The sequence below is a fragment of the Meleagris gallopavo genome, chromosome Z, assembly GCF_000146605.3.
Source record: "Meleagris gallopavo isolate NT-WF06-2002-E0010 breed Aviagen turkey brand Nicholas breeding stock chromosome Z, Turkey_5.1, whole genome shotgun sequence".
In the NCBI taxonomy this organism is placed as follows: domain Eukaryota; kingdom Metazoa; phylum Chordata; class Aves; order Galliformes; family Phasianidae; genus Meleagris; species Meleagris gallopavo.
In genome coordinates this window covers 46463779-46474753 of record NC_015041.2, presented here as the reverse complement: position 1 = coordinate 46474753, position 10975 = coordinate 46463779, and the positions used below count along the sequence as shown (strand labels likewise).

General features: G+C 42.1%; 1 protein-coding gene across 1 annotated transcript in view; it reads right to left on the bottom strand.

Moving 5' to 3' along the window:
* CPLX1 (complexin 1) overlaps positions 1-10975 on the bottom strand; it is a 540694-nt gene that overhangs the window by 281607 nt on the left and 248112 nt on the right. The window lies entirely within an intron of this gene.

Sequence of the window (10975 nt, the reverse complement as noted above, 5' to 3'; positions counted from 1 at the left end):
TTTTTTAATATTTGCAACCCCATATTCAGTCGACATAAATGCATCTTTTCAAATGGAATGTAAAGAGTCGCAAGCAGACATTCAACTCGAAGAAATACCTGACCATGTGTCTCTACCAGACCTTTGTGAGCCCCATCTGACCGTAGAAATGTATCTCTCGCATCATCACAACCACACCTTATCCAGGCCATTGCTTTCTGGCAGTATGCACACTGGTGAATTTTTCAAAGATGAAGCACGGGAAGAGTAAGATTTCATCAGAAATCTCTGATGAATATCTTGAGGGATCACTAACAGTGGCAGGCACTGCCACTAAACCAGCCTGATGCATTAGTTTTATAAAAACACGGTCAAATATCATACTAGCTTTATGTATTTGTTCTATTTTTTATGTTTCAATTGAAAATGTTTTAAATAAGTTTTGTTACTTATATATACTAACCGTAGTATGTATTTTACAAGGGCTGCTCTGAATGTAATGCCTCCTGTCTATCTGATTATGTTCACCCACACTGCCAGATGAGGTTGTTAGTGGTACAGCAGCAGAAGATGAACCTTCCCACCAATATCCCATCACATGTTGTTGCTGTGTGATAGATGGCAGCAGATGGGCACTCTGACACAATGGCATCTGATGTGGAAGTCCATGTGAAGCAAAGGGATGGAACTGAATTCCTTTATGTGGAAAAAAATGGCACCCACCGACCCTCATCAATGCTTACTGAACACTTACAGAGACTGAACAGGAGGTGTGAGCACAGTGAGGCTGTGGGTGGTTTGTCTCAGCAACAGTGCTGTCATAACAGCCGTCACCTCCACTGGTGCAAATTTTACAATTGCCTGTGCTCATCACTGGTAAAAATAAAAATAAAAAAATGCATAGCTAATGGTAAGGACTGTGTTGAAAAATTGTGCTTTGTAGCTGAGAATTTGTTCTTTCAAATAGTATCATTGTGTTCTTTGTGTGGGTTATAGATACCATGGAAATAAATAGGAGGCATTAATTACTTTCAGAGTGACCTACTTATATGCAACCCAAGACAATTCCTGTTTATTCAGTGTGGCCCAGACATCCCAAAAAGTTGGAACACACATGATCTAGTCCAGCTGTCAACCCATTACCACCATGCCCATTAGCCATGTCAGCCAATTCCATGGGGGCTCCACAAGGTGTTTTCCTGTCTTATCTCCATGAGGTCCATGCTTGTGTATTTCTCCAGTCTATCACGGGCCTTTTGCAGAGCAGCCCCACATTTCTGCCTCCCAGCTGAAATTACAGCAGGCTTGTGGAGGGCATATTCTGTCCTATTGCCCTAGCTGTTGATAAGATGTCAAACAGCATTGGCACAGCACTGACCCCTGAGGAAGGGTGCTGGCACCCAGCTGCTGCCTGGACTTTGCACATCTGATGGCAGTGCAGTATTCCAGTATTCCACCCTCTGCTCTTCCTGTCCTTATTTTGGCTGAGGATATGACTGAAGTGCACGCCTTGCAGCATTTCAACTTGCAGATTAGGAGTATCTAGGGCACTATTTCCATTTCACACATCACTTTCACAAAAGAACCTTTTGAGTAGGCTCTCTCAGCTTTTTGATGGTTTTCATTGATTATTTTTGAGGAGAAAGCTACAATAAAACTGAAATGTTTGCACAAACAGCAGAGGTTGGCCAGGTGCTGACAGCAGGTGCTCACATCAGCTGTACTTTCACCCCAGTGCTTTGCTGCTGAACACCATGGGCAGAGACTGTTGCACTATGGCTGTGAGGAGCTGCAGGAGCAGGAGGAGCCTGCACGTTGTGTGTAGCTCCCAGTTTGTTCCTCTGAATGGAGGGGCCCTGTTGAAACAGGGCTCATGTGCTTCAGGCAGTGCCTGGAGCTGCTAATGGCCAGCAGGAATTCTCCTCCACGGTGGCAGTAAGAGAGTTAGAGTCAAATCAAGGGAGTTGCAGTCAAATCAAGGAACAAAGGGCAGGAAGCCATGCTCCAAAGCCACCTCATGCTAAAGCCAGCTGGGGGAGAAGGGTGGTGGGCAGAGCAGGGCTCAGTCTTCCCCTCTTCATTCTGACTTTGGAATGAGCATAACCCATGATGCCTGATGAGAAGGAAGCTGACCCTGGATGCTGCCTTACATTTCCCATGTCAAGCAACAATCCTGATGGGTGCATATCTGCAAAGCTTGTGTGTGGAGCTGGCAACTAAAACACACAGATGCCTGGCTTTGGTGTAGCCACTGTGTTCTCCATGTCTTTGTGCAGAAAAGTCCTCATGCAGTTCTGTGATTTCATTCTTGGATGTATGGGTTCAGGGGCACAGTGAAGCCTGTTGTTCTGCACCGTTCACATGTTCTGGTGACCAGGTAACCAGTGAAAGAATGACAGGTAATGGCCTTAAGTTGTGTCAGGAGAAGTTTGGGAAAAACTTCTCAGAAAGAGCAGTGATGCACTGGAATGGGCTGCCCAGGGAGGTGGGCGAGTCACCGTCCCTGGAGTTGAAGTGTTCAAGAACCATGTGGATGTGGCTCTGAGGATGTGGCTGGTGGTTGGATTTGGTGATCTTAGAGGCCTTTCCAGCCTTAATGATCCTATGATTCTTTCTGCAGCCATATGAGAAAGAACAAGAACACAAGGACTGCAGTTTGAAGAGGCAGATAGGCAGCATTTGTAGACATTGAGCAATAGTGAGTCCCTGCCACACAGAGTGGGTGTTCAGCAAGGTGAAGAAAAAAATTCTGTATCAAACCAGTGTGCCCTCAGTAACAGTTGCCCTTCCTCTGGTATGAAAAGAGAGACAATTATTCCTGCAGAATCAGAATTTCTTTTGTTTTCTTCTTCCTCATCATTAACCATCTAGGAGATGGGGGAAGCACAAAGTCTTAATCACCCTTCATTCCAGGCCAGGTGAGCTGTCTGGCATCTTTTTCACACATCTGTATATTTTAAGCAACCTAATTTTACAACAGATTTGGAAGTGTCTTAAAATTGCTGCAGCAGCTACATTTTCATGTTCAGGTCTCACTTTCCTGAAACAGAAATCAAACTTGGAAGTTCTTGTTTTTATTGGCACTGAATGCTTTTTGTGTTTTAACATATTCATTAAGGAAGCAAGTGAAAGTAAGAGTTCTTTTGTAACTTAATCATAATCGTAGAATCATCATAGTTGGAAAAGATCTCTAACATCATCCAGTCCAACTGTCCACCTACCAGCAACATTTCCCACATCTTTCACTGCAGCTACTTATACTTAAGTCAGCCATATGGAGGAATGGTTCCCTCCTGCCCAAGTCAGGTCTTCATATAGATCCTCTTGAATTTATTCAAACACAAACCATTACAGACAGTGTGTTTCTGGAGCTCAGGGATGTAATGTAATAAGGCACTAGATGCTAAGATTCCCCATGGCATCAGTTACTGCAAAATCTATCGAATACAAAGCTATGGGCTCATTTTGGAGAGGTCAGTTGCAGGATCTCACTTTGGAGCAGTACCCAAGGAAGGCCTGCAGCCCAGAGGTCTACAATATACTGGGTTCTCAAGGAACATGGTCCACAATCGGCATGATCAAATCTCGTCTATACTTTAAACTTCGGATACCAAAGCAGATCATCTGCTCTTTAAGGATTAAAGAGATTATACTATCCACTTCAGATATGGAGTCCTTGCAGAAGAACATCCTGCTTCCTCTGGCTGATATCAGTGGTTAACCTTCTTCACACTGACCTCTGTTTTGCCTGAAGGCTTGGGTACTTGGTCCTTCACCCTGCCCCCATCCCTTGGGGTTGACTTAAGTTATGCAGCAATTATGCATTTGTTTTGCTATTCTTCTATTAAAATAATATTAAACTTGACATGTTAAGCAAATAACACAGAAAAGAGTGCGGAATTGCATGACCTACACATACACTACTGTAACAAATGTTTGTTTAGTGTCCTCCATGCATTTCTCAGATATACTATTTGTACTGCTCAGTAAATGTTAAGCCCTACAGAAGTTATATGATTTTCTATCCTTTTGTAAATGACTTTGTACATTGCAGACATAGATCAAATATCATGCTAACATCTCTCACTTGTTGAATCAGACACCTCATCAAGAATTGAGATAAATGGCCCAGTGATAGAATTGCTTAAGTACACGAATGAATGAGCAGTCATCCATGAGCAAAGCTGACATCTTTTCATCTGGATGCTGCTATTTGGTGAAGACAAGACTACATCCTCTGCAGTTCTTAACAGCTTTGCACCTTTTGTTGCAGACTGATGGTCCTCTACCTTGAAGTCTTACTGAAAAAAAGAGCAATCATTTGCTTCCAGGTTCCTGTCCCAGTTTATCTCCTTGAATCTGTTGATGCTGTCCCAGCAGAGAAAGATGAATGGTCATCAGCAGAAAATATATTTTTTGAATTTGGCCTTGGACTATGGAAGGAAAATAATATTGCAACATGTCTTACATAAGAATACAGGACCAGGCAAATTCATTTGTGTAATGAAATCATACAGCCTTCAAATGCTGCTGGCTCTCCATGTTGGAATAGACTAAGGTTGAAAGAGTACGTTGCCGAAGAGTACTAATAAATTTCTCTACACAGAATAGGTGAGGCCTATAGTCAACAGCAGGTCATAATTGCACAACATTGGGAAAATTTTGCTCAAATATCTTGCCCAATAATCTTTACCCCAAAAAGAGACAGAGGGGAGTCTCCAGTTCTCTCTCCCCCCAAAGACTTCTCAAAGTATCAGGAATCGGAGCCCCCCCTTTATCCCTATCCCTCGACAGTGTTGTTTCTCCTCATTTCCTCACTGGCTGAAGTACTGAGGTTACAGATTTTCTGGTCCACTCAATATATGTTCCCCCTTGTATGTGACCCCCTTTTGTATCATGTATCACGTGTGTAATTAATTCCAACTTCACGCAGCCCGGGGAGGAAAAGTTAATTGCACTACTAAATTTGCTCAGGATGTCCAAAGTTTATAAGTTCAAATTGTTGATAGACCTTCATAACTTAAAATCTTGTTTGGTGAGGATGTACAGACACCAACTGGAGAGAAACCTGCAAGCTTCTGCACAAGTCTGTGGGCAAGGGCACCTTGTTCGTAAGCCTCTTTTGTTCCACATGAAGAGCAAAAGCAAGATATGAGAGAGCTAATACTTAGGTAAAACCATGCGCACCAGCATAATTATGACCTTAATTATTACAGTTTTATGAATTTTAAAATAAATGCTTTCTAAATCACTATACAAAACTATTGCAGATCTTACTTTTCATTCATTTACTTGTTTGTTTAAGATGGTAAGCCATACAAACATTATGCCATGTATATAATTTTGTATGTAGTCTGTTGCTTGAGCACAGGTCTTTCTCATTTCGTTTGTTGGCCTCAGCTCTTAAATGGAGCACTTACCTTTGGTTATTGAAAGGATTGCACAATGGCCTGGATTCCTGCTACTCAAATAAGCCCTGAATTGCCTAACTTCTCTCCCCACATCCCCGTCTCCAATAAAACAAACACCCTCCAGATCACAGCAAACCTGTTTCGGTGAGTATGTTTCTCCAGGCTGCACAGCCTGTCTTTTGGAAAGTGTTTTATCCAGCTCCTGTACCTGAAAAGAGCTTCATTTTGTCCCTTAATACTGTGCAAGGGAACAGCATGTGAGATAGCCCTGACTCAAATCAAGTGATCTTGGTTTTCACCTGATTTCCCACCATAACGTGACCCCAGCTCCACCTGGACTCCTGCTGCTTCCAGCTGGATGCTCTCCAGGCAGTGGGGCTGCTGGCCAGACCAAAGCAAGGTACTTTAAACTAAAGAGCATACACTCAAAAACATGCTCTCCTAATACCCACTGCATTCTGGCGCATAGGAGGAACAGCAGCAAAAACAAAAGTAATGCCAACGCTGAAAGTCATTATATTTTCCGTCTGGAGGCATCTTAGCAGAGCTATTCAAATAGCAACATTAGAGGCTGCCCAGGGAAGTGGTGGAGTCACTGTCCCTGGAGGTGTTCAAGAATGTTGTGGATGTTTGTGGCACTGAGGGACGTGGTCAGTGGGCATGGTGGGAATGGGCTGAAGGCTGAATCTGGTGATTCCAGAAGTCATTTCCAACCTTAACGATTCTATGTTACTAATAACAAAAGACTTTATTGAATCACATGGGTAAACCAGTTTGACGTTTCAGGTAACACTGCTGACCCAGTGCTGCCCTCCCAAGGCCACGCCAGCAGACATCACCATGACTTCAGGACAGGCTGACGTCCGTGGTTGGCACTATATTTGATTTTCATCAGTTGTTTGCTGTATCATCACCACTTTAAAAAGATCCTTTGTAGTATCAAGGCCAGATAACTAAGTCAATCATGAAATCTGTGGTTTGGGAAATCTAGTTGGTGGACATCCCTGAAGGCTGAAGCTATTGTTGCCCATGCTATATTGATTTATGAATAAGATAAAGTACAAATGCGGTTGAATAGGAAAATTGCTAGCAAGTATGAATGCAGAATGTCAATGAGTCACATATGAAGTCAGTGTATGAGGAAAAAGATAGGATGATGTGAGAGAGAAATGTGTGCAAGGAATGCTGGAAACGCTGAAAAAAATATCTTGTAGTGTGCCTGCTGTCTCTCAGAGCACCCACAGGCAGCCAGACTGAGCTGGTGAATGCAGTGACTGAGTATTTTTGGTAAACCTCGCTGTGGGAAGAATGCTCACTGTGTCCATCAGACACTGCATCTTCTTTCACTGCTGTTACTGCAGAAAAATGAGCTGCTGTGAGGCTGTCTGTAGCCGGTGGCATACATGAAATTATGTGTGTTTTGCCAGTGGACAGGGCAAAGTGAGATAAATTCATTACACAATTGAGTTTATCTCTTCTTACGTTTAGAGCAATAAAATAATAAGTGAAATAATATAGCAAGAATAAAACAAAGCAAGATAATGCATGTAATCATTACTGCACAAAACTAACTACAGTGATTAAGGAACATCACCAATTGCCCTCATACTTCTCCATCATCCAGATCCGCAGTTTCTGGAGAGCCTCTGCTGCAGTGAGGATTTGGAGAACATTTCCTGGCAACTGGGAAGTCCTACACAGTGCGTCCACTCAGAGGTGAGGCCTCCAATGTTGCTGCAAGCAGGTCCAGCTCTTATGTTGCTGAATAAATGAACTTTCATAATTTAAAGGGAGGTGAAATCTGGTTTCATTCTCCTTTTAGATTCCACCTCAGGCCTGGTCAGATCTCAAAGAGGAATCAGGGATGTTTGTGTACTTGTAGGCCTTGACACCAAGCTTCTAAACAGGGAAAGGTTAGTACACTCTGAAAATGTTCTATCTAAGCTACATATCTTGCCAACAATCAGACACTAACATTGTATAATGCTTGGCTGTGAAGTTCATCTGGAGGTCAGATTTGGTTCGGGGTTCAGATTTTTGTTCAGGCCTCAGTACTTCAATGTGCTAAGTGGAACTCTGAGGGAAGGTTTAACAGCTCAGAAGTCAACATGACAGCACCCAGACGACTTCATGCTGCTCATCTGACGCTTATTACATACCATTGGCCTTCGCTGTCTTCTGCATAGCTGTTAACATACCTTTAATGGCTGGACTTCCCTTTTGGTGCTGTGGAGCACTTTTTCTCTCCAAGCTGTTAATCAGCTGTTCATTTCAAAACAAAAAAATAATAAAAATACTAAATTTAAAAATGCTAAATTTGGTCCTGGGTACCAGAAGGATCATGGTTCACAAGTTCATTCAGAGAAAAGGGAAACTGCAGTGCAAGACATAGTAGAGTGTAAGTGGCATAGCGCAATCCATGCAAACCCTGCACAGGAAGGCTGCTAGGCAGAACACAGCTTTTTAGAACTGATTACAGAGTGTTGCATGTCTGATAAAGCACAGTGCTTTGTGGATGCAGCAGCTGACAAGGGAAGTTCCTCATATTCTTACATAAATCAAAACCTATCAAGGTTAGCAAAGGAAATTGGACAAAATCTACAGCAGTGTCCCTGATTATACAAGGCCATCTTTAAAGTATAGATAAGGAATAGGAAACTCCATCTGCTTTCAAGCATACCATCATTCCTAAATCAGCTGATATGCACTATGGACAAGGAAAAAATGCCAATCAGATGCAAAGAGATGGCACAGATGGAGGTCGCGGAGTTGTTTGCATCACGATGGGAGCTGCTGGGGAAGGAAGATTCCAGCAGCGGCCAGTAGGTGGAAGTAAGACTGAAGAAAAGGGTCACAAGAATACACAAGGGATGCAGAATCTGAAGACCGTGGTACGATTTGCCTAAAATGAATGACAGAAATTGTCAGCTAAACTCCAGCAATGCCAGAAAACTCAGGTGAAGAGGTAAAGCAGTGTGAGCTAGGACAGTTACTTTACAGACTGAGGAAAAAAGTGAAGTGCTGTGATACAAGGGATGCAGTAAGGCGAAGGGTCAGAGAAAGAATCGGTAACTCCACTCTCAGGCTAAGTGGTTGTGGCCAAACCACCCATAGTCTTGGAACATCCTTTGCATGGGCAAAACAGCCTCTGCCTGGGGACAGCAGACATGGCCTTGCAGGTATCCAAGCTCACAGATGCTCTTCTGGTTTCTAGTGTAGATTTTGCCATGATTGAGATAATCTCTATCGTCTCTTTGCAATTTCTCTTTGCAAATGTGGTGATATATATATATTTTTTCCCCTAGGAGTTTCAACCAGTCCACACATTCCAAATTATGAGGAAGGGGACACCTTCACATATTTGCTGATTCTTCTGTCCAAGAACCATACTTTTGTAGCATGGTAATTTCTCCATATTCTATAGAGCAGATGCACAAAAGGCACAACTAGGCTTTTTATACAAGGAGTATACTGATGTAATTCAGAAGGAACCTTGTGCAAGAACAGACCATAAACTCTACCTTATTGGATCAGAAGGACAAACTTTCCTTCTTTCTCCACCTTCCTCTTACAACCCCTTCAGCAGTTTGCTCTTCGTGATAGCACTGCTGCATCACTTGATGATGGCAGATGCCAGAAAGCTGCTCTTAACTAGAGAAGGGAAGCTTAAACTTAAGCTTGTTCTGGAAAGTTTGTAGATCTCTGGAATCCTACCTGTCATCCAAAAGCTAGGGCAAAACGGTGGAAAGCCAGCAAGTGGGCTGGTGCTAGAAGGCAGGTGCTTCTGACGAATCAGCACTTGAGACCTGCAAATGTTACTATGGAATCAGTGCTTCTAGTTTGATAAAGTTCTTGATAAAGCCTTGCAGAATACCCCAGTACTTTGATACAGAACAACAACCCCAGCTTTGATAACAACCAAGACAGGCTGCTAAACGGCCCTTGTTTTTCCTGTCCTTGTTAGAGGAAGAACAAAGAAGTTAAACCCTGGGTTACGCTGTCTTGACAGTGGTAATATACACCAAGGAGGCAAAAGAACACACAGAAACACAGAACGTGTGAGACATAGCAGACATATACTCAGCCTGCTATTCTACCTATTCAGTACCCGCATGGATGAGATAGAGTACAGCAGCTTCTTTATCAGTACTTTCCTGTTATCTTTCTTCTACCTGCAAAGATGATAGGACTGGACTCGTAAGTAGTTATGAGGCCATGAACCAGTTAGCTCAAAACAAGCGAACAGACTGCTTGCAGAAAAGTACTATACAAAGATATTCTTGGGAAGCAAGACTTATGATCATAAAGACTTTTTTTTTTTTTGAAGGAGTCAAGAGCTGTATGTATTCCTAGGGAGCAAGGGAAGAAATGTGGGAGAAAAGCATTTCACTGCTGACCAAAATTAAGGATAACTGCTGGGTTACAAGCAACATGGACTCATGGATTTATAGAATGGCCGGAACTTGGTTTGGTATTCAAGATCAAGTGGTACAAATTTTGAATTTGGTTGTAATTGGGACAGCTAAGGAGAAGCACACTCAACTATCAAGAATCATAGGCAGGAAATCTGCAAGTCTGATGGAGAAGAGATCATCTGGCAAGGCAAGCCTGTCACATTGCCTGCCACCTCACAAATGCTTTCTGTGCCTAACTCCCACATGCTCAGGAGCTTCAAACACCCCAAATGCTGCCCAAGGGCTGCTTCTCTTCCTGTCATATGTCTGCCCATTTATTTTGTATTTTTTTAAAAGCCCACGTCATGCTGGAGGTATCTAAGAGATGCGTGCATGTGGGGCTTAGGGAAATAGTTTAGTGGTGGACTCGGTCATGTTAGGTGGAGGATGGATTTGACGATCTTACAAGTCTTTTCCAACCTAAGTTATTTTATGACTGCATGCACTACAGCTTAGGAGGCAAACCTTCCCCCAACACCACGACCGTGATGTTGCCAATATCTGAAGTTAGTTGTATGTCGATGCACAGAAATAGGGGGAGCAGTGAAAGGAAACAAGGCACAAAGAAGAACAAGACAAACTTGTGTAAGTGAACATCATACATTTATTACTGAACAACTCTCTCAACTCCAAAATTGGGCACAGGGATTAAAAATAAAACTTCATTGCACTACGTAGTAAAGCATTACTAGTAACTCTCATAAAAAATGTACAAATTTTGTTAAAAATTTATCAAGCCTTCAAATGATTTGGTTACAGATATTTATAATACACTTAAAACTACATATTAAGTGATTCAAAAGAGTATGATTTAAAGAAAACAACTGACAAAATATGATTCCAACAGAAGTCACAAGCTTTCAGAATCATTAATAGATCTGAAATACAAGTAGCAAAATGAGGTAACAATGTACCAAAGGAAAAAAAACAAACAAACAACACAGCTTTTAAAAAGGCCCAAAGATAACTCAGTCAAAAATGTGTTTTCTGTAAGTAAAACAACACAAAAAAGAGATTGGTAAATCCCATCCCAGGTATTATATGATGTGTTAACAGCTGTGAAATCACATTCAAGAGCCCGTATAAAACAGTATACAACAAAAGGCTTTTTTTTTTTTTTTTTGTAAATAA